Consider the following 27,056-nt stretch of genomic DNA (forward strand, 5'->3'; position numbering starts at 1 on the left):
ATAAGATTTGGACTGCTGTGAGCATATACCTGGCGAGACGTTGGGCGATTTTCCTTATTCCACATGCCTCTGTTCACCTAGCAGTAAGTAGGAACATGGTTGTCAGTTGATTGGCAGATCGCTTTCCAGGGATAACAATTCCTTCAAAAAAATAATAATTTAGTCACTCAATCCATGACTGTTTGTGGGACGCTGCTGTGCTCTTTTACCTATGAAATGCTTTGGGAGATGTCCTCTGATAGTGAAAGGTCATACCAAACGTAAGGATTGTTATAGGATTATTATTACTGTAGCCAGTTAAACCTATGGACAACCCACTTATCTTTCCCCATCTCAAGGAGACTATTTTATTAAGCAAGGTACTCATTTTATTTTATTGGAATTGAAAATGTGTTCGTCCATAAAAAATAGTTCCTCAGTGATGGAAAAATGGGGACGTAACCTGCAATTAATCCAGAATATATATATATATATATAATTCTTGCATTTGATATTGCACCTTATCACATTGTTGAGTCATCTCAAAGTGCTTCAGAACAGAATATATTGTAAAGTGGATTCACTGTGTATTTTGTGGGCAAAACGCAGCAGCCTATTGCACACAGCAGTGCACCACAAACAGTCGTGGATTGAGTGACCATATTTTTGGGAGAGATTTTTGTTAGTCAAAGAGTAACAACCGGGTTCCTACTTACTGCTAGATAACCAGAGGCGTGTAGAGTAAGGAAACTTGCCTAAGGTTTCGCCCTGCCCAGGGATCGAACCCAGGTCCTCTCATTTGCGAGGCAAGAGCGCTAACCAGTACGCTATGGGGCTCCACAAATCCTTATCGACTAAACCAAGCTGCCAAAGGGAAGTTCAAACATGAAAGGGTTACATTAGTGAACGAGAAAAAAAGAAAATATTCAAGACTAGAGCTCTCAACAAACAGAAATTGATTAAGCAACAGCCAAGTGCACCAACAAAATAAATGTTCTGAGACACACAGTATTTTAAAAGGTTGCAGCCTCTGGTGCAGGCTTACCAAATCGTGAGCAAATTTATTTATTTTCTGTCAAACTAACCTGGGTGAAAAGGGTACAGAGGAGGCAGGCTGGCAGTACGATGGACAGAGGCTTAGCTGAAATCCTCAGGAAGATTCAAAACCTTCTGCGTATTTTTGAAAAGCTCCTAAAGTATTGTGCATACACGGCCATGAATCTTGTTCATTGCCAGGAATGAATATTCTGTTTGCTGTGGTTAATGAACAGCTCTACAGCAGAGCATTTCAGTTTAGGTGGTTGGTGCAGAATGGATTGGGGATCTCACAGGTTTCCCCACTCATTCATCTGCATTCAAGTTACCTATAATAGGGAGACATTCCACTGGGAGACTTTAACTTGCAAACTATTCATAAATGCTTTGTTAATTTGTATATCCATGCATTCCTTGGATACTGCATCATCAGTTGACTTATAGTCAAAATACAAGATGTCTCAAAGCGCCTCAGAACAGATTATATTGTAAAGTGGATGGACTGTGTATTTTGTAGGCGAAACGCAGCAACCAATTGTGCACAGCAGTGTCCCACAAACATCATGGATTGAGTAACGAAATTTGTTTTTTTCAGGTATTTATCTAGTTTCTTCTTGAAGGCCAATATGGATTCTGCCTCAACTACCAATCTCAACCATTAATAATAATAATAATAATCGTTGTATTTGATATAGTGCTTTTCATGTCGGGAGGACGTCCCAAAGCGCTTCACAGAACACACTGTAAAGTGAATTGACTGTATATATTTGTGGGCGAACGTATCAGCCAATTTCGCTCAGCAATGTCCCACAAAGTCGTAGATTGAAAATGACCAATTTATAATAATAATAATAATTTATCATTGTTTTTGGGGTTTTTTTTGGAGGGATTATTATTAGGCGTGTGGAGTAAGGAAACTTGCCCAAGGTTTCGCCCTCTGCCTGGAATTGAACTCAGGTTAAGTGATACTTAAGGTGGATTGTCTGGGATCAAAGGACTGAGAGCAGTTTGGCTTTATAGACAAACATATTGACAGAGAAGACAAGTGTATAACTTATTTATTTTGCGTCCTTTACCCAGGTTATCTTCATGCTCTCTCACGCAAAGAATGGCTCGGCCACCAATCTGTGGCTTTTTTTAACCAGTGTGATATACTCCATAGGTGAAAGATGCAAGTTGGTACTATTCACACCCCATCTGCAATGATAATTATTCCATTGAACTTGTGATAGTAATTACTATATCAAATCTCCTATGATAATTGTCACATCAAATCCATTAGAAAAATGATAATTCTTGCCTGATAAAGCAGCTTACGTGCCTCAAAGCATCTCAAAGCACTTCAAGGGATTTACTGTAAAGTGTAGTGACTGTATTTGTAGGCAAATGCAGCGTCCAATTTGCTCACAGCGATGTCCCACAAACAGCATGAAATGAGTGACCAATTTTATCTGGAGGATTCTGGCCAAGCGCTCCAGGAGAAACTCCCTTCTTTTCAAAAAGTGTCACCTCCAAAAATGCTGGGTTCTGTTGCACAGTGCTTTGATGACTTCATTGGCAATTAGAAATTGCCAAGCATAAAAGAATTCTGGAAAAGTGACTGGGCAGATTGTGGAAAAGAGTGGAAGTGTAAGGGTTAAATAAAGGACCAAGTGAATCAAAACTCTGTTTTGGATTTACAAACATTGCAGGTTCCCCTCAGCATTGCATTAGCATATCAGCCTGGATTGTGAGCTCAAAGCCATGCAAGTGGGGATTGAACCCACAGCCTTTTGATTCAGAGGCGAGAGTGCTAACAATTGAGCCAGGCTGGTACATTTATGTTGCATGAAAGTAACATGAATGAACGCAAATCGTGGTTGTGTTCACTAACTGGCAATGACGGGCAAACTGAGAGAAACTTCAGCTCAAGCCGGTGCCAGCAGGTAATTCAAACGTTGTAACTACGTCGCCTGATTCCAAATTGTTCTGTAAACAGGAATTACTCGGAAAAACTGCGGTCGACCTTGCTTCAGAGACACTGCAGCAGGTCAAGCAATCCGCCTCACTCAAATCCTCAGAAGATTAAAGCTCTTGTATTCACTGGGGAGATAGTATTTATCACTACTGATGGGCATCTTCAATGGACAGTGCACTCAAAACAGAAATCGTAATGAGAGGCATTTGGAGCCTGTGCGTTGCAATTTACGTAGCATTGCTCTTGGCTTTTGATGTCTGGGCCTGACTTTAATCCCTACATGTGTAACTTCAGCTGCACTTCATAGTACCACACAAATGGGACTTGAAAATAAAAAGAAACACAGAAACGCCAGTCCTTGGATCATTAGGTCCTGTGGGAGCAGCCTGCACAGATAATTTAGAGATTGCTGAACAAGGACATCCAGCCAAACAAAGCAGCTTCCACAAAGAACACAGATTCACAATACAGATGACTCACAGGCCCACATCCACACAGATCATAATCAGACCATTGCACCAACATCCTAGATTTCCTCCTTAATTTTATTCTTCCTCGTTTCTATACAGCTTTCCGCCTGGCTCAGTTGGTAGCACTCTTACCTCTGGGGCAGAAGCTTTAGGGCCCGTTTTGGGACTGAGCTCATGATAATGATGATAATAATAATCCTTGCGATTTATAGAGCTGCTTGTTACATCATTGAGACACCTCAAAGCGTTTCACAGAAATATATTGCAAAGTGGATAGGCAGCCAATTGCACACAGCAGTGTCCCACAAATAGTTATGGATAGAGTGAGCCAAATTTTTTTTGAGGGTTTATTACCTCTGGAAAGCAATCTGCGAACAACTAACAACCGGGTTCCTATTTCCTGCTGGGTAAACAAATTTCAGAGTAAGGAAACTTACCTAAGGTTTCGCCCTTGCCGGGAATTGAACCTGGGTCCTCTCGCTTCCAAGACGAGCAGTATGATCCAGGCTGACACTGCTAGGAGGAATACTGCATCACTGCAGTGTAGGAGGCTTTCATATCAGGAGGATGTCTCCGCATTTCACAGTATTGTAAAGTGTAGCGACTGTATACTTTACAGCCAATTTGTGCACACCAAATGTCCCACAAACAGTCATGAAGTGAGTGACCAATTTTATTTGCAGTTTTGTTGGCCAGGACACTGAGAGAAACTCCCTTCTCTTTCCAGGGGAGTTTTAACATCCGCATGGCAGACAGGACCTCAGTTTAAAGTCTCATCCGAATGACGGCATCTCCAATCATGGAATGTCAGCCTTAGACTGGAATTCAAAGTACAGTTTGACCTCGGTATAACCAACACCCTGAGGACTTCGGAAAAAAGATTGTTATATCCAGGTGTTCACTATAAGAGGTTCACAAGAAATCTGTGATTGGCTGCCAAGCACCCCCTGTGATTGACGAATGTGGGGTTTGAACCCATAAGTTTCTGACCCTGAGGCAAGGGTGCTACCATCTGAGCGTGGCGGACACCACAAATGCTGTAAATGTATTCAGGATAGCTCTCCAAGACAGCATGTCTTAAAGCCAACAAGGGAGGCAGAGATATTTGATTTAGTTATAACCAATGAGCCACAAATAATTAACAATCTGCTGGTGGTAAAGGGGTCATCTTGGGAATACCCATCATATGAATGAATATCAGGCTTGAGGGGAGAAAGGATGGGGATGAGGTTACAGCTCAAGGTTTTAGACTTAAATAAGGTCAACTTTGAAAGGATGAGGGAAGGAATTGACAACAATAGAGTGGGAGGAATTAGTTAGTTGATAAATTGACTGACAAACAGCGGAAGCTACACAGGAAAGCATTTAGTACATCGCAAACCAGCATGTGCTCTGCAGTGCAAGGTTTCCACTCCTGATGTGAAGGCAGAGTGGTCGACAAAACATGCTGAGGATCGCCGATGAAAAGAAAATTAAAGGCTTATGTAACAGCGAGGAGTGCAGCCTAGGATAATTATATTTAAAAAACCATTTAAAAAAAACACAGCAAAAATAGCTCAAAAGAATGAAAATGAGTGTGTGAAAAAGGTATATACGATATCTAGGTTACCCCCAACAATTATAATCGCTTACAAAATACACAGTCACCACAATTTACAGTATATCATGTAAAGCTCTTTGAGACGTTCTCTTGACCTGAAAACTGCTATGTTTAATGCATGCATTATTGTTATTATTTTATATGTAGAACAATAACAATCTGCACTTATTTAGTGTTTTTCACGTAGGTTGAACGTTTCACAGAGATGTTGGAAATGTACGGACAGGGAGGAAAGGAGGGAGAATTTAATGGTATTGGTTAAAAAATGGTTAAATAGATACATTTTAAGGCGATGTTGAAGACAAGGAAAGAAGGTCTAAGATGAAGTGATTTGTGGAAAGAGTTCAAGAGAATGCGAGAATAGTGGCTGAAGGTTTATCCATCAATGGTGGGATGAAGTCAGTTTGCAGCATATTAGATAGAGCACTCGCCTTGCAAGTGAGAGGACCCAGGTTCGATTCCTAAGTGGGGCAAAACTTACTCAAGATGCCTCTGTTTACTCAGCAGTAAGTAGGAATCCGTTTGTTAGTCGATTGGTAGATCACTTTCCGGAGGTAATAATTCTTAAAAAAATTTGGTCACTAAATCCCCCGACTGTTTGTGGGACACTGCTGTGCACAATTGGCTGCCACGTTCTGCCCACAAAACATACAATCATTACACTTTACAGTATATTCTGTGAAGCGCTTTGAGACGTCTCGACGACGTGATAAGGCGCTATATCAAATGCAAGAATAATTATTATGGCGCCTTCCATGTCAGGAGGATGTCTCAAAGCTCTTCATCAAAATTTACTGTAAACATCCACCTGAACAGGCAGAACTGGACATAGGTTTAATGTCTCAAAGGAAATCATCAAAAATGATGTCAAAGCCCAGTCATAAGGTTTGAATCCACAACCTTCTGACTTAGAGGTGAGCAAATGATACCAACTGACACAGATCATCTTATCTTCCAATGCAAGATCCTGCAAAATTGTGGAAATTATCAAATTCAGTCTTTGTTTGGAAGCAGGTTTGTTTTAAAAACTGCAGAATACCAGTGTCCAAATTAAGGTTGCAGTGAAGAATTTATTAATGATAATCATCTTTGCATTTTGATATAGCATCACAGAATATACTGTAAAGCAATTGACTGTGTGGGTGAATGTTTCCACAATTCTGCCCCATTCAAAATTTTAAGATAAAAAGGTCTGAAAGGCTTTTGGAAGTGCAAGTTTGAGCTATCAATGTACAAGACTGGAGGTTATTGAAAAACTTGGAGAAACTTACAGGAATTAATATAAACAAATCAATTGTAATAGATAAACGATTGAGAATGAAGACAGACAAATCAGGCTCTGACGGTATCCACCCTAGGGTATTAAAAATAAATAGTTGAGGAAATTGGAGGTGCATTAGTTATAATCTCCCAAAGCTCTCTGGATTCAGGAGTAACACAGAAGGATTGGAAATAGCAAATGTGGTGCCATTACTCAAGAAGAGAGAAAGGGACATTGCAGATAAATATATGTCTGGGACCTTAACATTAGTAGTGGAAACTTGTGGAGTCCCACAACATAGTGGTTAGCATGCTCACTTCGCAAGCGAGAGGACCTGGGTTCACTTCCCATAGAGCACAACCTAAGGCAAACTTCCTTACTTCACACACCTGTTTACCTAGCAATAAGTAGGAACCCACTTGTTAGTCGATTGGTCAATTGCTTTTCCAGGAGTAATGACCCCTTAAAAAAAAACTGGTCAGTCAATCCACGACTGTCTGTGGGACATTGCTGTTCGCAATTGGCTGCCACATTTCGCCCACAAAATACACAGTCAATCCACTTTACAATAGATTCTGTGAAGCACTTTGAGATATCTCGACAAGATGATAAGGTCTATATCAAGGATTATTATTATTATTATTATACTTACCTAAAAGAATTAGTAAACTTTGCATCTAATATAGTTCCTTTCATATCAGGAGCATGTCTCAAAGTTCTACATAGAGATATTATAAAGTGTAGTGACTGTATTGTGTAGGGAAACATAGCAGACAATTTGCACACAGCACTAACATTGGCCAATTTTATGTGGGGGTGCATTCTTGGTCAGGACACTGGGATAAACTCCCTTCTCACTTGAGGGACAAGGACAGAGCAGCTCAGAACTTGGATAAATAATTGTAACTTTATCTTAGTTCAGGACCAAACGAATATGCCTTTCTGGTTCTCCGTGTTCCCGTGGGCTGATGAGGAAGATGTAGTGTAGTTTCGTGAAAATTAGGTCATTGTTTGGCTAACCTACATAGAGTTCTTTGAGAGAACCACAGAGGAGTTACGTACAGGATGAATTCAGCAGAATTACACCTGGGACGAAGGGAGTTATCATGTGAGGCTGAGTAAATTGGGGTTACAAGCTGAGGAGGTTCAGATTGTGTTTAAAATAATAAAGATCTCTCATGTTTATTGCTCCTTATACTTCAAAACATCGTAAAGCACTGTAAGATAAATACTGTCAAGTTTCGTAACTATTTCTGTAGGTGGTAGCCATTTTACGCACAGCAAATGTCCTACGAGCCTTATTATTATTATTATAATAAATATAACAATAATTATTTGCATTTGATAAAGCGCCTTATTACATCTTCGAGAGGTTTTAAAGCTCTTCACAGAATTCACTGTAGATTCTGTGGGCAAAACACAGCAACCAATTGCACGCAGCAGTGTCCCAAAAACAGTTGTGGGAGGTAAATGCTTGGGAGCCATGAGGTGAATGCATGATTAATCTGGTGGATTGTTGGCCAGGATACAGAGAGACTCACCTCTTTTCAAATAGTGTCAAGGGTTCACGTTCCAAGTCAAGGACTTTGAGGAAATGGTCTGGAGCTGTGGTGGCCAACCCAGGACCCATGGGCTGGAAGTGGCCCAAGGTGTCATCAAGACGTGGCCCGCCGAACACTCACACTAGTTTCGATGAGTTTGTTTTAAATCAATATTTTGGCCCTTGTTGAATATTTCTTGATATTTTATGGCATAAATCAAGAAATATTCAATCAAGAAAATGTATTTTGTTCGCTGACCCTAACGGTTGGCCATCACTGGTGTAGGGCTAGATTGATACTTCAGATAATATGAATAATAATAATAATAATACTTGCATTTGATATAGCACCTTATCATGTCTTCGCGACGTCTCAAAGCTTCACAGAATATACTATAAAATGAATTGACTGTATATATTGTGGCAGACACACGGCAACCAATTGCGAACAGTCGTGTCCCACAAACAGTCATGGATTAAAGTGACCAATTTATTGTTTTTTTAAGGAATTATTACCCCCGGAAAAGTGATCCGCCAATCGACTAACAACCGGGTTCTTTCTTACTGCTAGGTAAACAAAGGTGTGTGGAGTAAGGAAACTTGCCAACATTTAGCCCTGCTGGGAATTGAACGCAGGTCTGTCGCTTACGAGGCGAGTGCTCTAACCATTGATCTACAGGACTCCATATGATTTTAAAGAACAACTAGATGGGACCTTAGTTTAATGTCTTATCCAAAGTTCACCACTTCCAATCACTCCTCCATCACCATACCATAGTGTCATCTTAGAATATCAATCATCCACATCCCAACTTAGGCCTAGCACCCACAACCTACCAGCCCAGAGACGATAGTGCTAGGAACTGAGCCAAACCTAAAGAAAAGTGACAAGGTAGATAGGGAACAACTCTTCCCTCTGGTGGCCAAATCTAGAACCAAGAGATACAATAATAATGAAGATAAGCTGATTAAAAAGAGAAAGCGGAAAACATTTACAATTATTATTATTAACATAAATAATAATTGCATTTGATTTAGTGCCTGTAACACTGAAACATCTCAAAGTACCTCACAGGTAATTGCTCTCAAGTGTAGTGACTGTGTTTTTGCACCCACGGCAGCCAAAATTTTCCCCTAACAAGATTGCTTGAAATACTGGGGCAGGAGGGTTGCAGGAGGTCACAGATAGGTAGGGAAGAGGCCATGGAGGGATTTAAACGTGAGAATGAGTCTTGAATTCAATCCGCTAAGGGGTTGGGGAGCTAGTGGAGCTCAGCAAGGATGGAGGTGATAGAGCCTGGTGTGGGATAGTCTGCAGCTTGTGTTGGGAGGACCTGGGGAAGTCCAGCAGACTGGCCGATGACCCCTGGAGTTATCTGTATCTATTAATCCCAATGTCCTGCACTGGGATTAGAGGAAATAGCTGCAGTGGTTACATCCCCAATAGTTTGCCTCACTGAACCACAATTGTATGAAGGTAACAATATTTCTTGAACATGTGGAGTCCTGTAGAGTATTAGTTAGACTACTCACCTCGCAAGCGAGAGAATCCGGGTTCAATTCCTGTACAGGGCGAAACCTTAGGAAACCTTTCCTTACTCCACACGGCTCTGTTTACCTAGCAGTAAGTAGGAACCCGGTTGTTAGTTGATCGACGGATTACTTTCCAGAAGTAATAATCCCTTCAAAATAAATAATAATAATAATTTGGTCACTCAATCCACAACTATTTGTGGGACAAAGCTATTGGTTGTTTCACCCACAAAGTATAATCAATTCACTTTAGAATATATTCTGTACATACTTTGAGTATATGCTTTGAGACATCTTGAAGACATAATAAGGCGCTATATCAAATGCAAGCATTATTATTATAGCAAATGCAAGGATTATTATTATTATTATTTGCCTCATAAACACCTTTTTTTACCCGTGGATTCCTGGTTCAAAACCAATGAGCATTAACTCCTGTCTAATAAACTGTATAATGTAAAAGAATTTCTTCCACATCTGTCTCTTTGCTAGAAATATTGTTCACAAACTTCTACATTGACAGATTGAATGTATAATGTGTCTCCGAATAAGATCATTTACTCCATTTTCTTTATTTTAAAAATGTTTGGAATTTATTTGCAAATGCAAACTTGGAAGTAAGATATCTTTCTTGTTGGGGTAAATGCAAAGAACATTACATGCATTGAGAAACTGCACACAAGTCTCTGGCAGTCATAGGAAGCCCAGTTGGAGAGCGATTAATGAAGAAACCTATAGAGAGACCCGGAGCCTCCTATGATTTATGTAAGGTTGAGTACACACCATTCCCTGTGCTAAAGCCTACACTCAGACTCCCTATTACCATTCTGCCAGGAGTGAACACCAGAAGACTGTAGTTTCCAGGCAATTTTTTCCATTTGTGTCAAACAGCATGATAACTGACTCTTTCCTGCAACACTGGTGAATTACGGGCTTTCACAGTCGTGTAAGAATGGCCATAACTCATCCCCCACCCACCCACGAGAGATATCCGCAAAAAACCTACTCTGAGCCAGCTCCAGGACCTTTCTCAATGGCATAACCGAGAAGGGAAATGAAAAGGAAATTCGAGAAAATTATTTTTGGGGTTCCAATGAACACTTTTACCATTTTTTTAAAAAAAGTTGAATTTGTAAAAGTCACAACAAAGACACCTATTTTACAAAGCAACGACGAGATGTAATAATACAAAGTATTCTCAGTCCTCACCAATGTGGAACTGCCTTCCCCCAAGTCCAGACCTGTTTTCCAGGATTACTTACCAACATGCATGAATACTTAAGTACCTTGAATATGTGTATCAGTTTGGTTTGGATGCTCTTAAGCATCTTGTTGGGTTTCCAAACACCTGGCTGACCTCCCAAAAAAAACTCCTGTTAACTCAATAGGGAAATGAGCCATTGAGAGTCAAGCAAAACAGAAAGATTCTAGTTTCTGGGTTTGACTCTTGTTCTGTGCTAAAGTTTAATACAGATAAATGGAAGGTATTCCATATATATGTATATATAAGTAGGAAGTAAGAATATGTTGTGAATTAATGACTGCTGTGAATTAACTAATTAACTACTGTTCTGTGTTGAATTCACTACTGTTGTACAACCTAAAAGCTTGACAGTTGTAGAACAATATGTATGACTAGTAATTGTAGGCATTGGAAGATTGTATGTATTGCTGTGTTGTGGGATTGTATGTGTTATTGGATTTCTCCTTTTTTTGATCCTGCAGGAAAGAAGTGAATTTACTGCTGCGAATGTGAGTTTAATTCGGAGTCAGTCAGTGTTGTTTGTGAGAATGTTATAAAAAGAGGTTCCTGCTGGATGAAGGATGAACAATGATCAATGAAGAATGAAGCTGCTGGATATAAATACAACTACGATATGAAAGGAGGACACATGAGCTACACTGTGGCACACTTCATTCCATCCTCACACCCGAGATTCAAGTAACATCAGGAGGAGAAAAGAGACTTTGATACCAGTTGCAAGAGTAGAACCATCAACACACCCAAATCACTCAGGACCTTGAGTGACTATTGGACATTACTCAATCCACAACTGTTTGTGGGACACTGCTGTACGCAATTGGCTACTGCATTTTCGCCACAAAATACACAGTCAACCCAATAAATTCTGTGAAGCACTTTGAGAAGTCTCAATGGCACAATAAGGCGCTATATCAAATGTAGTTATTATTATTGTTACTTAAACTGTATCCGTGAGCAAATCCTAAAGCTGAGGTATTAATCAAATATTCAAGGCAGGAACTGTTGTGTTTCCATAAAGAATGGTAATTGCTTTACACTCTTGTATTCCTAAAGCTGAAGTATTAATTCATGTTATAATGAAGAAAGTAGTAAATGCAGTTTCTTCTTTTCCTCTGTTCTTGGGTCACACAAAATCATACTTCAGATTAAACTGATTCTGTTCTGATCGCACCTTATGACAGACAAAACAGAGTAGACATTCCTTTTATGCCAACAAATAAGAAACAAGTAATCTATGGATGGGATTGAACTTGTCAAGGGGGAAGCTGAAAGAGATCCAGGGTGTTAGTTGACTCACCACTCACTACAGCTCACTACAAAACAACGTGGGTTAGCAATAAACAACACAAACAGGATGCTGGGCTGTATTGCTGAATCAGTTGGGTCTAGATCCTCAGATGTTATACTCAGGCTGTACAATGCTTGGGTCAGGCCATACAGAGTACAGAACTGCATGTAATGCTGGTCATCGTGGCATAAGGGAGTTGCCAAGACACTGGTCGTAGTACAGAGAAAAACAACAAGAATGATCCCCAATGTTAGAGGAATGAGAATGTCCAGCTGCGGCTCTTCAGTCTCGAGAGAAAACAGCTCAGAGAGGAACCTAGAGATGTCTGCAACATTTTAAATGGGATTGAAAAAGAACACCCAGACCTAGCAGGGTTGTAGGTTTAGGGATATGAAGAGCAATTTGAGGGCAGACACCTGGAAATATTTCTTTGCTCAGAATGTAGTTAACGTAGTCTTAATTGGTAACTCCTGCTGGATAATAATAATAATAATAATAATCCTTGCATTTGATATAGCGCTTTTCACGTCGGGAGGACGTCTCAAAGCGCTTCACAGAACACACTGTAAAGTGAATTAACTGTATATTTGTGGGCGAACGCGGCAGCCAATTGCGCACAGCAATGTCCCACAAACAGTCATATGGATTGAAAATGACCAATTTATTATTGTTTTTGTTTGGAGGGATTATTATTAAGCGCGTGGAATAAGGAAACTTGCCCAAGGTTTCGCCCTGTGCCTGGAATTGAACCCAGGTCTCTCGCTTGCAAAGCGAGTGCTCTAACCACTGAGCTACAGGACTCCACATTATATATGGAGAATTGTAGAGCCAAAGACATTTACAGCACTGAAAGAGGCCTTTGGAACGAACAATCCATTCTCCTGAATCAGTGGACATCAGAGAACCAGGGAAAATTGTGGAAGGGTTAAATTATGAGGACAAGTTGCATCCACTTGGCTTGTATTCCTTTGAGTTTACAAGTTTGAGGGTGATCTAATTGAAGTGTTTAAAATAATAAAGTGATTCGATAGGGTAGATACAGAGAAAGTATTTCCTCTGGTGGGCAATCCAGAACAAGGGGGCGTAATGATAAAATTAGAGTTAGGTCATTTAGGAGTGAAATCAGAAAGCAGTTTTTCAAACAAAGCGTAGTAGAAATCTGGAACTCTCTTCCCGAAAAAGCTGTGGCTGTTAGATCCATTCAAATTTTAAAGACTGAGGTTGATAGGTAAAGGTATCAAGGGATATTAATAATAATCCTTGCATTTGATACAGTGTCTCATCAGGTTGTTGAGAGATCTCAAAGCGCTTCACAGAATATATTGTAAAGTTAATTTACTGTAAATTTTGTGGGCAAAACTCGGTTACCAATTGCACACAGCAATGTACCACAAACACTCGTGGATTGAGTGATCAAATTACTATTTAATTTTTTTTGAAGGTTTATTATCCTCGGAAAGTGATTGGCCAATCAACTAACAACTGGCTTCCCACCTACTGCTACAGAGGCGTGTGGAGTAAGGAAATTTGCCAAAGATTTACCCTGCCTGGGGATTGAACCCAGGTCCTATCGCTTGAGAAGCAAGTGTTCTAACCAATATGGGATGTGGAGCAAAGGCAGGTAAATAGAGTTGAGGTGCAGATCAGCCATGATCGAACAGAATGGCGGAACAGGCTCAAGGGTCTGAATGGCCTAATTTTGTTCCTACGTTTCTGAAACCAACAGTCTAAACCGTGACTGAATTCAAGAATGTTCCTAGATTCTGCACATCTTCAAGACGAGGCTGTCTTAAATTGCAAGACAGCGGTGTTAACGCTGAGACTGCGACAAATGTCTGTCCTCCAGTGAGGAAAGGGTTGGGCTCAGTTGTGATGCACTTAAAGAGCTCCGTCAGCATTCACTATCAGGGCCTGAATGCAGAGAATGTTCACTTGGGCGAGTGAGGAAAGAATGAGGGACTGTGGAATTCCACCTCCCCCATCCCCACCCCATTTCATCATCATCTCAGGAGAGAGAGAGGGAGAAGACTGCAAAAATAATTAAATGTTAACAATGATCTTATGTCATCTTTCTTAACAAGTTGTTCAAACAGCTGTCAGCGCAAATTAAACCCATCTAATTGACCTCTCCAGGTGAAGCTAAGCCTGTCTAAATGTATCCATCCAGCACTGAGTTTACCCAGGACTGAGCTACGGAGGATTGTGCTGCCTGTGTGTGTCAATGATTAGCATCCTCAATGCCAACTGCTACTGTTCCGCTGTGCGGACTACAGCACAGACTCTATCACAAAGGACCTGGGTTCGATTCCCAAGTAGGGAGAAATGTTAGGCAAGGTTCCTTACTCCGCACACCTCTGTTTACCTAGCAGTAAGGAGGAATCTGGCTATTAGTCAATTGTTGGTTCACTTTTCTGGGGTAATAATCCGTTCAAAAAATAATAATAGCAATAATAATTTGGTCACTCAGTCCATGGCTGTTTGTGGGAAAGTGTTGTGTGTAATTGGCTGCCACATTTCTCCCACGAACATACAGTCGATTCACTTTACAGTATATTCTCTGAAGCGCTTTGAGACATCTCGAAGATGTGATAAGGAGCAATATCAAATTCGAGCATTATCACTCATCATTATAAAGCAGCCAAAGCCTTACGGTCAGATAGTGTTATTACAGAGGTATTTATTGACTTGATTAATATTAAAACACTGCAAAGATGCAAGTATTTTCTAGACCCTCTAACCAACTGATAAATAACTGTGCATGATCCAATGCCTTGTATTGCCTTATTGACAGCAATGGGGAGGTACTCACATATAACAGAAGTTAAATAATAACAATCCTTGCATTTGATACATCATTAACATCACAAAATCACAAGGTTAGTTTGGATGAAGAATTCAGCCCATTCGATCCCATTCATCCAGAATATCTACCCTAATGTCTCTCTATCACTGTGTTAAATGAGTCCAGTCTCCATTAGCTTGTCACAAAGGTTCAAAGTGCTTCACAGTGAATTGCTGTCAATTGTAGTGACTGCGTGTAGTGTCTGCAGGCAAACTCAGCAGCCAATTTGTGTGCCACAACATGGTCCAACAGTCATTGGTGAAGCAACAAACCAATTTCTCTAGAGGAGTGTAAAAATTTCATTATGATAATAATAATCCTTGCATCTGATATAGCTGCTGATCATATCATCGAGACATCTCAAAGTGCTTTACGGAATATACTGTAAAGCGCATTGACTGTATATTTTTGTGGGCGAAATGCAGTAGCCAATTGCGCACAGCAGTGTCCCACCAACAGTCGTGGATTCAGTGACCACATTTTTTAAAAAGAGATTATTCCCCCGGAAAGCGATCTGCCAATTGACCAACAACCATCGTACTACTAGGTAAACAGAGGTGTGTAGAGTAAGGAAACTTACCTAAGGTTTTGTCGTGCCCAGGAATCAAACCCAGGACCTCTTGCCTGCCAGGTGAGTGCTCTAACCAATACACTACAGAAATCCACAAACTTCCTATCTTTTGTAAATAAATCTGCCACAGATATTGCAATAATAATAATCTTTGAAATTAAAAATAGTGCTTTGTCACATCGGTGAAACAAAGAGCTTCCCAGGATTTGCTGCGAAAGCGTAGTGACTGTATGCTTCGTAGCCAAATTATTCAAATGATTCATATTCAAATGATTCTTAGAAAAAGGAAAATGCGTGAGTAATTAAATCAGGGATTTGCAGTGTGTATATGTTCTATGGAATTGTATCTGACTTAGCGTAGCAGAGGTGTCAATGCAGTCCAACGTAATGAGTTAGAACAATCAGCAAAACTACAAAGTAATCAAGCTGTGTTGTTACGAGTGCAAAATCACATCTAACTGTGAAATTACCTTAAACTCAAGTTGTGTTTGAGCAGCAGTAATAACAGATAATAACAGCTATTTATTGTGAATTAGATTTAATCAAATATGAGACAACAATACCATTTCTCATGATGACACAAATCTGGTGATTGTTATATTTTCTTTGCAAGAAAACATTAATATTTAGATTTACATTAACTTTATTAAAAAGAACTATTTATGAACACTTGTATGTGTTGTATTTAGCATGCATTTCACATACATGTGTTCAATTATTCACTAAACAGGGACAGTCCAGTGCATAATCAAAATTGGTACTTAATCAAGAGTCTCCAATATTTGGTCTAATATATTGAAACAGGAATTCTGTAGAAATCACAGTGAAACTTACCACATAAATATCCAAAGGAACATAAGGTGGTTTCATTCACTGTGTATTGCATAGTTATTTATTCACAATAAATTACTTGCAAAGCTATTGCTAGGCTCACTCCCAATGTTTCACAGCATCCATACAATTCCCCGCTGGCCATAACTGCTTCTATTTATACCAAGAGCTGAAAATACAGCTTAGCACTTTAGATTTATAGCCCATATACGTGTTGGGAAATATCTGCATACTTCCCAGGTAACACACACTGTAAAACAAAGCAGTTGCAATCTCACCACATCAAATGGCAGTGACTGTCTCAACTGTTGTACCCGTTTTCAATCTGTGCTGAGGCTGACAGCCAAGATCAGCTCAGCTTGGCTCAGCCAGGCTCCCTCTTACGTCAACTTCATTCTTGCATTGGAAATAACGTCCTATGAAGTCATTGAGATGTCTCAAAGCACTTCACAGAATATATTGTTGAGTGAATTGACTATATTTTGTGAGCGAAACTCAGCAGCCAATTGCGCACAGCAGTGTCCCACAAACAGTGAGTGATCAAATTATTATTTTTTATTATTTTAGGGGGGAGGGATTATTACCCCCAGAAAGCAGTCCGCCAATCAACCAACAACCGGCTTTCTATTTACTGTTAGGTAAACAGAGGCATGTGGAGTAAGGAAACTTGCCTAAGGTTTCCCCCTTGCCACGAATGGAACCTGGATCCTCTCGCTTGCGAAGTGAGTCCTCTAACCAATTCGCTACAGTACTCCACAAAAAGACCTTCCCATTTAGAGCAGTCAAAATTTGGCATTATGGGTCCTCTATTTCCCTATATATGAAACATTAAATACCATTAGCTTTTTTCAAGGCACTTTCCATTTGCTTTGCCTCTTTCAAAGACTCATGTACCTACATTCTCAAGTCCCTTTGCTCCTCTGCTCCTTACAAAAGACACTGCTACTCAATATATATTCCCCTCCCTCGTTTTTTTCTGCCAAAATGAATCACCTCATATTTCGGTTCATTAAACTTCATCTGCCACTGCTCTGCCTGCCCATTTCACTCATCTATCTAAGGTTTTGTGGCATTGTAAATACATTTAGCCGTATTAATCGGAATTCGAACCTAGCCAGATTAAACCAGAAGCTTAAAAATTAACAAAAACATTTCTGCAGGCCCTCAAGTATGCAAACCCTTGCCAGCACAACACTCTTTCACTGTGGACCCGGATATTGATTTTAACTAAGATAATGTATTCACTATCTTCTGCTCGCAGGATTCAAACACTCACAAAACTGATACTGGCATTGCAATAACACTTAGCCAGAAATTCCATCTAGCTGAGCCAGATAATTACAATAATACTTGCATGTGTTATTGGCCTTATCACGTCTTCGAGACGTCTCAAAGGGTCTCCCCACCATTAGTCCAGCTAGCCGATGATTAATTGTATTCACTAAATCTTCTAACTTGGTATCATCCGCAAACTTTGATACCGTACCCCCTATGTCTAAGTCAAGGTCATTAATATATATAGAAAAATAACAGAGGTCCCAGCACTGATTCTTTACCACACACCATTAACTGCCTTCTGCCAACTGAAAAACATCCTTTTAGCCCCACTCTCTGATTCCTAGAGTCAACCACCATTTTTTGGCATGCACACTGATCCTCTGAACATCTAAATATGGTTAAACACTCGTACTGAGTACAATTAAGAACTTTAAGATGCAATTATCATCATTCTTCACACACCTGCAATTGAAGGGGGATAAATTCACAACAAATATGCGGAAACACTACTTCAGTGAGCAAGTAGTAAACTTATGAAACAGGCTCCCTAGGGAGACGGTGGAAGCAGAAAATGTTGTTATTTTCAAGAACAAATTAGATAGATTTCTGCTAGAAAATAATAAATCCGGGATACAGTACATAATTTGCGATACGTCATGTCAAGCAACTGCCAGGATGGTGGAAGGCCAACTAGGTGGACCTTGCTCTTCTTTCGCCAAGCAAATTCTTCTGTTCTTATGTTTCAGTTGTTGGTCAGTGTACTGTAGAAAAAAAAGATGGGGATAACAGGTCTTTGTCTGACACATGCTCTCTGCAACATCATCGCAGTGTATCTTGTTCATTCCCCTCATTCAAGGTCCATCTTAAGACTTGTACCTCTTTGACTGCGCTTTTGATCATCTTTCCCCTCCACCTCTCTCAACTACCACCACCTATTTCAGGTGCCCAGCCAGTATTGTCGAGCGTTTTGAAACGTCCTTCCGAAATGAAAGGCTCTTAATAAATGTACAGGTTGTTCACAAAGTCCTATTGCCCTCTGTTTTTTCTTACAATTAACCTTTTGTTTTCTGTTGTAGATGAATAGAGTGTAACAATATCTGATACTAGTAATTTCCTCCTCACTCCAGCCATGTTACAGAAGATGTGGCACCAAATATAGTGATGGATCATTATCTGCCACGAAAATGATAGCACTCGCATAACTCCTATTAAATACAATTAAACACTCGTACTGAATACAAATAGGTCCTTCTCAATACAGTTATCTCGTTCTTCCATATGTCTCAGTTGTTGGTCAGTGCACTGTAGAGAGAAAAAACATGGGGGTAACAGGACTTTGTGAACACCCTGTGGATTGAACTGTGTTGTAAGTTACTCCTTTCGGGTTTTAAATTTTATTCAAGAGTTTGGCGATTTCCCATCACTTTTTTAAAACAAAATCAAGCAGAGTTCAGCCAGCCGTAAAGCTGCTCTCAGCATGGCAGAACTCTGCTTCCCTTTGGCCTAGCCTCAGGCAAGAGCAACTTGGATCTTGTAGCATAACTGCTGTCACTACGTCCGGGATATAACTACCATATTAAAAGCACTGGAAAGATTACAATCATTCAAAATAAAAGCGTATTACATAGAATCATGAGCCGAATCATAGCATTTACAGCACAGAAGGAGGCCATTTCACCCCCATTGCTTCAGTGAAGGCTCCTTGAAAGAGCTACTCATTAGTCTCACTTCCCTGCTTCCCCCACCCACCACCACTTCATATTACTCCTCCGCAATTCACTTTTGCAATCTATTATGGTTTCTGCTTCAATCATATTATTTGCCCCAAAATTCCATGTCCCTACAGTGTATAATAATTCTCCCAACCTCTCCCTTGGACGTTTTTGGTATTGTCCTTATTTTTAATCATTGGGTAGGCTTTCAGCTCTCAGCATTTCTGCCCCCACTCTCTGGAAATCCATTCTGAAGCTCAAGGTCTGGAATAGACTAACACTCCAGTGCAGTATTGGGAAGCATCACATTTTCAGAGGTGCCGTCCTTCAGATGAAACATTAAATTAAGGATAGTATTTAATTTAAACATTAAATAAAGCTGTCCACAATTGATTTAACTTCAATAATCACCTTCTTTCTACAGCTCATATTTTTCGTGAAGCACTTTGAGCCATTTTCCTTCATGAAGAGTGCTATACAAGTGGAAGTAGTTGTTGAACATTCTGCAATTGTGATCTTTGTTAGGCTGCCAAAAATTATATGACACAAATTAGCTCTGTCGTCTTCCTACCAGCTTGCATCCCTCCAAAGTACGCACATGATTTATATTCCAGCCACAAGTGATCAGGACCATCTGCCTCTGGATATTCCATATTTGCTGCTGTCTCTCCTTCTCAAGATGGAGTGGGTCCATTTGCCAGTGGACATTAAGGACAGTAATAATAATCTTTGCATTTGATATAGCACCTTATCATGTTTTCGAGACGTCTTAAAGCACTTCACAGAATATACTGTATATTTTGTGGGCAAAATGCGGCAGCCAATTGCGTACAGCAATGTCCTACAAACAGTTGTGGATTGAAGTGACCAAATCCCTTGGCACTAGCTTTTTTTAAAGCTAAAAAAAAAATGGGGGTATTGTCTCAACAATGTGATAAGTGCAGTATCAAATACAAGGATTATTATTATTATTGTTATATTAGTTGATGGTGGAAAGCCAGTCTGCCACATTGGTAGGACTGGGAAGGGCAGATTGGATACTGGGAGCAGGAATTCTTCCAATTCAACTTCCATTAACCCTGCAAACCCTAACAGGTACAATTGAAGCTTGTCAAACAGTGTTCTCAATGGCAAACAATGTGGTTTAGGCTAGTTGAACTCCAACAGTGCCCCAAATCACACTATGGGGTCCCCACGTCTTGAGTCTTGTCAACCCGCATCTAATACTCTAATACTAAGAATTAGGTAAGCTTGGTGCATCCATCTGTGGAGAGAATACACTTTCCATTCCCAAGGAAATTTCCATGTGTAGGTGGCATACATGGGTGGAACTCTCAGTTTGACTTGGAAACTCCTAAGATGATGGGTTTCCTCATGTGTCAGACACCCAGCTGACCAAGGAATTAAGCTGGAGTGGTGTACAGATGCACATTTATTTTATCCACTGCACATAATTGAAAGGGCCTAGAGGGAACACAGAGGATAGCAACAAGGATAATCCCAAGTGTTAAAAGGGATTAACTATGAGAAACAATTAAGTCTCCTCAGTTTTGAAAAGTGATAACTCAGAGGGAACTTTATAGAGCTATATAAAATGATTAATGCATTTAGCATTCCAACACCACCACTATGAAGCACTCCAAGACAAAGGGCACTATGTAAATGCAAACTGTTGTTATTGTAAATGTTATTGAGGATGTAAGACCATAATAAGCTTTATAACAAGCCAAACTCCGTACCTCCATCACACCAGTTCTAGCCAGGCTCCGCTGGCTTCCAATCACCGAATGGATCGCTTTCGAGATCCTCACACTTGTCTTCAAATCTCTTCATGCCCTGGCACCTCCCTCCCTCTCCAACTCACTTAGTACCCACTGCCTCCACTCACCCGGCCCCAGCTGTCGCTCATGCCCTTCCATTCCACCATCAGTGGCCGCACTTTCAGCCACTACATCCCGAAATTCTCGAACAGTCTCCCTCAAACCCTCCTGCCTTGCCCCTTCCTTCCCCATCTTCAAGTTGCCAATGAAGACTTTCTCTTCAACCGTGCTTACGGTCACCTTCCCCTCGTCCTGGCTCAGCGTCGTTCTCTGACCTGTCAAGCACTCTGGGGCGTTCCTTGCATGAGGGGCGCTATATAAATGTGAATTGTTGTTTTCAGATACACAAAGTTAGCAGAACGAGAGGACACAGGTTCATGATACCAAAGAGTAATAGCTGTAATTATTTGCACCAGAGATAACTAACAGCTCGAATGGACTATTTAATTAAAAGTTTTCTGGAAGAATGGGATCAAATGGCTCTGCATTATCCATACCTCTCTTGTGATCTTGAGTTGTAGCCAGTTGACTTTTGAAGCTCTGCATTCTTAAACCCCACTATGTTCTGAAACACATCAAAATCATATTGCAATCCAAATTAAGACTGTAGGGATGCTTCATCCTTGCATTTGATTTAGCACCGTATCACATCATTGAGATGTTTCAAAGCACTTCACAGAATATATTGTAAAGTGGATTAACTGTGTCTTTTGTGGGCGAACCGCGGCAGCCAATTGCACACAGCAATGTCCCACCAACAGTCATGGATTGAGTGACCACATTTTTTTAAAGGGATTATTATTCCTGGAAAGTGATTCACCAATTGACAAACAACCAGATTCCAACGTATTGCTAGGTAACCAGAGGCGTGTGGAATAAGGAAACTTGCCTCAGATTTTGCCCCACCAGGGAATTGAACCTGGGTCCTCTCACTTGAAAAGTGAGCATGCTAGCCACTATGCTATGGACTCGACGTAGTGTAGTGGTTAGCTCGCTCATTGAACAGTTTACCTGCCAGCAAGAAGGACAGAACATTTATGTAATGAGATGGGGAAAAATTTCTTCTGGTAACGAGTAATCAGAATCTGGAATGCACAGATAATAATATTAGTAATCCTTGCATTTGATATAGCACCTTATCAGATCTTTGAGATGTGTTTTGCCCACAAAATATAGTCAATTCACTTCACATTATATTCTGTGAAGAGCTTTGAAACATCTCAAAGACGTGATAAGACACTACATCAAATGCAAGGATTATTATTATTATTATTATTAAAACACATACGGTACATTTAATCGGCTTGATGGAAGAGAAATATATGTTTGTTTGTGTTGCTGCTTTGTCCTTTTCCTTTGTACCGTAATAGGCACATTTTTAAAAAAAACTTTCTTATTAGTCTTGTGTGATTAACCAGAAAATGCCACTGACTTCAATTTGTTTTGTTGGGTGGATAGCATGTCACAGCCCTGACAGATGAAATGTCAGGCTATGGGAAAATCAAAATCAAAATTCTGTTCGCTTATTTGACGTGTTTCTTCATTTGAGCCAAAATGTTGTGTTCTTTCATGCACAGGATAGTTAGGATACCGAATGCCCTGCTGGGAGCAGGTGGCTGAAGCAGGATGCATAGCAGCTTTCAAAGGGGAACTACATGGGTAACTAAAAAGAAATAAACCACAGTGGTTAGGGTTAGAGGAAATAGCAGGTAACTGAGACTAAAAGGCTTTAAAAGAGCAGTATATTGTTTATAACAGCATGTAACACACTCTGTGAATTCTTTTTACTCTCAGCAGCAAGAAAATAGAATATTGTAACCATTGATAGACATGAAATCCTGTAAAACAGGTGTTAAGCAACAAATGCAAGAGAAAGGGCAAGTTTAGGACATGGAAACAAAATTCTACCTTAGTGTGTAAGACAATTTTGTCTCCAACTCGCAGAATTGTGGATAAAGTCTTACAATCAGTCTTAATTTGGATCCTAGTTCTTAAAAAGAAAGCAAAGCAACCCTGATAAATCTTCATTGCAAACTCTTCTGTTGAAGTTGTGGGTTGTTCAGTCATTGAGATTGAAAGGAAAAATGGAACGTTTCATAAACGATTCTCCATCGAGTCTTTTATTGAAGAGTCTCATTTTTCACCTCTGTAATTCTGAAAGCTGCGAAGACAAACAGCAAATTGGAAAATCAAAATTGCTTTGTTGCATGATCAAATTCCATGCAGTATAATGGTGAGCTAGCTACGTGTTAGTTATACGGGTTAGTGACCCGGTCGCTCACTGGATAAGGACCAAAGATCAACATTCATATTTTAATAATATTGATGATCCTTGCATTTGATGTAGCCCCTTATCACGTTGTTGAGATGTCTCAAAGCTTTTCATAGGAATATACTATTAAGTGAATTTACTGTTTATTTTGTAGGCAAAATGCGGCAGTCAATTGCGCACAGCAATGTCCCACAAACAGGAAGTGTAAAGTGAGTTGATTGTACTTTTATATTGATTCCCGGCAGGACAAAACTTTAGGCAGGATTGCTTACTCCACATGCTTGTTTATCGAGCAGTAAGTAGGAACCTAGTTGTTAGTTGATTGTCAGATAACTTTCCGGAGCTTATAATCCCTTAAAATATACTGGTAACTCAATCCACCGACTGTTTGTGAGACCCTGCTGTGCGCAATTGGCTGCCGCGTTTCGCCCACAAAATATGCAGTCAATTCACATTACAATATATTCTGTGAAGCGCTTTGAGACGTCTCAAAGATGTGATAAAGCGCTATATCAGTGGAAACGATTATTAATATATTATTATTTTTCGGTGAAACTTACCCTGTACTGAGCTAGTTCAGGTGTTACAATTGGCTTGCCTCATCGCCATAGTTTCCTGCTTCTGATCGCATTCCCGGAGATAAACCTCCTCCTTGCTGGAAGGTGCAGCGATGTGAATGCCAGGCTCAGTGTGACACTCACTGAAATTGAATCTCCTGCCAAAACTCACTATCAAAACTGTCGCTGACTCTTTCAGCCACTAAGCCCTGAAACTCTGGAATTCTCCTCTATCCCTCCACCTTGCCCCCTCCTTCCCCATCTTCAGGTGGTGCCTGAAGACCTTCCTCTTCAATTGTGGCTACGGTCATCTCCCCCCAGCTCGGCTTCACTGTCAAGCTCTGGGACGCTACCCTGCATGAGAGCTGTTACGTAAGTGAAAGTTGTTACTGTTGTCGAGGATCAGGCTTGAGTAATAATAAGTTAATAATAATAATAATCCTTACTTTTCATATAGCACCTTTTCACATCCAGAGGACATCTCAAAGCACCTCATAGGATTTTACTGAAAATTGTAGTGACTGGATTTATTTGTAGATAGTCGTGGTAGCAACTTTGCAGCTCAGCAATGTCCCAGAAACAGCCATGAAGTGAAATGACCAATTTTATCTGGGGGATTGTTTACCAGGACATTGGGAGAAACTCACCTTCTCTTCTCAAATAGTGCCATGGAATCTTAAGACGTCCCGATAATGTGATAAAGCGCTGTATCAAATGCAGTGATTATTATTATCTTTTAATGCCCATGACGGGACCTCAGTTTTACGTCTCATCTAAGAATGGCAGCTCCAATAATGTACGCTCCCCCAATACTGCACTGGACTTTCAGCCTAGACTACATGAATGTGGGGCTTGAATCCACAACCTCAGTGGTGAGAGTGCTACCAACTGAGCCAGGGTGACACACAAGGACATTTGGACGTGGAACAATATTCCTGTAGAAGGAAGAAATAGCCACAGAAAGTCTTCATGAGGAAGAGAAGGGGAGAAAATTGAAGGAGGAAAAACAACGGCAATAAAAAATTATATTAGTTCATCCTCGGCAGGATTGAGCCATTATACAGAAGAGTGGCATGAGACCAAGTTTTATATAATGTTATTATTCCCACATCCTGCAGCTACTGGTCCAGTAGATATACCTCATACCTCACCACGAGCAGGCTTTGGCAATCACACTCTTGGGTATTGACTTGGAGCCCTCAGCTTGGAGCTGTGTAGTGATTAATTCCTGGCCCAATTTCTGTTTATTTTATGCATTAATGAACATTTTCCTTTCTGATTTACATTTCCACATATCTAGGTTCCTCCCTGAAGGTTTGTCTGAACTGTTGAATAATGAATCATAACTGGGTAATACTAAAATTATAAAAGTGTTTGATTCTTGTGCAAAATTGAATGATTGTTCTGTCTTTAATGTTACCCTTAATAATTTTCAACCTATGCAAATAGCTTTTAAGTAATGCAGGAATACTACCTCTCAATACACTTCTGCTATGCAGTGTGCATAAAGTTCCCCAGATCCAATTCCTAAATAAATTTCTCAATAAAATTCTTCACATACAACTGTTATAAGTACTCACTTCACATGATATGATCAAACAACTATGTCGCACAAATCATGTAAAAGAATGTCTGAATATAACAAAAAGTGGGAAGGAAGAACAATGAACCAGAAAGTTGTGGATTCAAGCTCCATCGTCCAGGCTGACACTCTGGGTGTTGGAGCGCTTCATTGCCAGATATGTCTAGAAATGAACAGATGGGCATGTAGGACCTTGTACAGGATAGGATCTGAGCCATGAGGTTTGGAGGCATTGGTGTTGCTCAAAGATAGAAATAGAGAGGTCAGCTTAAGAGAGTTCTGGAGAAATATATCCTAGAGGTGACAACAGCAATGATAAGGATTCAGTATCAATGGAAGTGAGGTCAGGCCTTAGTGGGCAATATTCCAGAGGTGGACTAATAGCATACAACTATGTACAATCTATTGGCCGCTTGGCCCAACTAATACATACTGGTGTTTGCATTTTTTCAAAGCCTGTCTCAAGAAACTCCTCTTTGACCGCACCTTTGGTCACCCTCCTACCCCTTCCCTCCACCTCTGGTCCAAATCCCTGACTGTCCAGTGCCTTGGGACGTCCTCCCGATGTGAAAGGCACATGACAAATGTCATTTGTTATAGCTGTTGGAAGGAAGGGTTAGCTTTGCAACCAGGTCAATAGATCCATTTAAAAATAGTTTGATACTGTGATGGGAGGACAGTAGAGTGAGTATTCTAGAAGGATCAGATCAAATGAGCCAAAGGACCTTTTCCATCTAAACTAATCTTGTGATCTGGTTTCAATCTGTTTAATTTATGCATCAATTAACTTTTTTTATTTTCCGTGCTCATTTACATTTTTATATATCTAGGTTCCTTTTTGATGGTTTGTGTGTTTTTTAAGCAATGACACATAACTGTGCATAACTGAAATTAAACAAAATCTTTAATTCTTTTGCAAAAATGAATGAGTGATTCCTGCACCTATTCCTTTCCATGTATCTCAAAACTGTTCCCAGGGCAAATATTGATCCATTTCTGTCGAGATGAAATTGATCAATGAAGTATCAACTGTTCACTGGGAATCTGTTTCACGTATCCATTTATAGAGAGGAAAAAATCTTCAAATCACAAGTTTCAGTTGAATTTTTTTCATTTTGAAAATGGCCTCGAGCAATGTGCTCATAATCTCAGTCAAAGCAGCATATCTCTCACTGATTATTGCACTCAATGATGATACCAGAACTAGAAGGCTCTGATCACATCAACAGCTCTCACTGGTGACTATCCTCCGGCAGTGGGGGAGGTAAGCGGGTGTCCACGGTGTCATGCCTGGCAATGGAAAGTCGGAATCGAGCCAGCCCTCTCCGCCAGTCTCGGAAATCCGGTTACTGAGCCAGTCAGGGCCACAATATTCCTGATGACAACACAGCCAGCCTGGATCATCACCAGGACTTGGAAGGGCAGACCAGTGACTGGGGGCATGGAATCAGCCCACTCAGCTCCCGTTAACCCTGCAAGCCAAAGCCCAAACGGGTAGGGTAGTCCGAGTTGGATAAGCAGCAGGAAAGCTTGCCAGAGACAGCTCCCACTGACAATCCCTGCACACAGTTACCCCAGACAGATGTTGAGTCTACTGGGGGGAGGGGTGGTGGAGGAGTGAGTTATAAAAAAATAAAGAAATTCTCTCTCGGGTGTGCTACTGA

The sequence above is a fragment of the Callorhinchus milii genome, unplaced genomic scaffold, assembly GCF_018977255.1.
Source record: "Callorhinchus milii isolate IMCB2004 unplaced genomic scaffold, IMCB_Cmil_1.0 Scaffold3, whole genome shotgun sequence".
Classification (NCBI taxonomy): Eukaryota; Metazoa; Chordata; class Chondrichthyes; order Chimaeriformes; family Callorhinchidae; genus Callorhinchus; species Callorhinchus milii.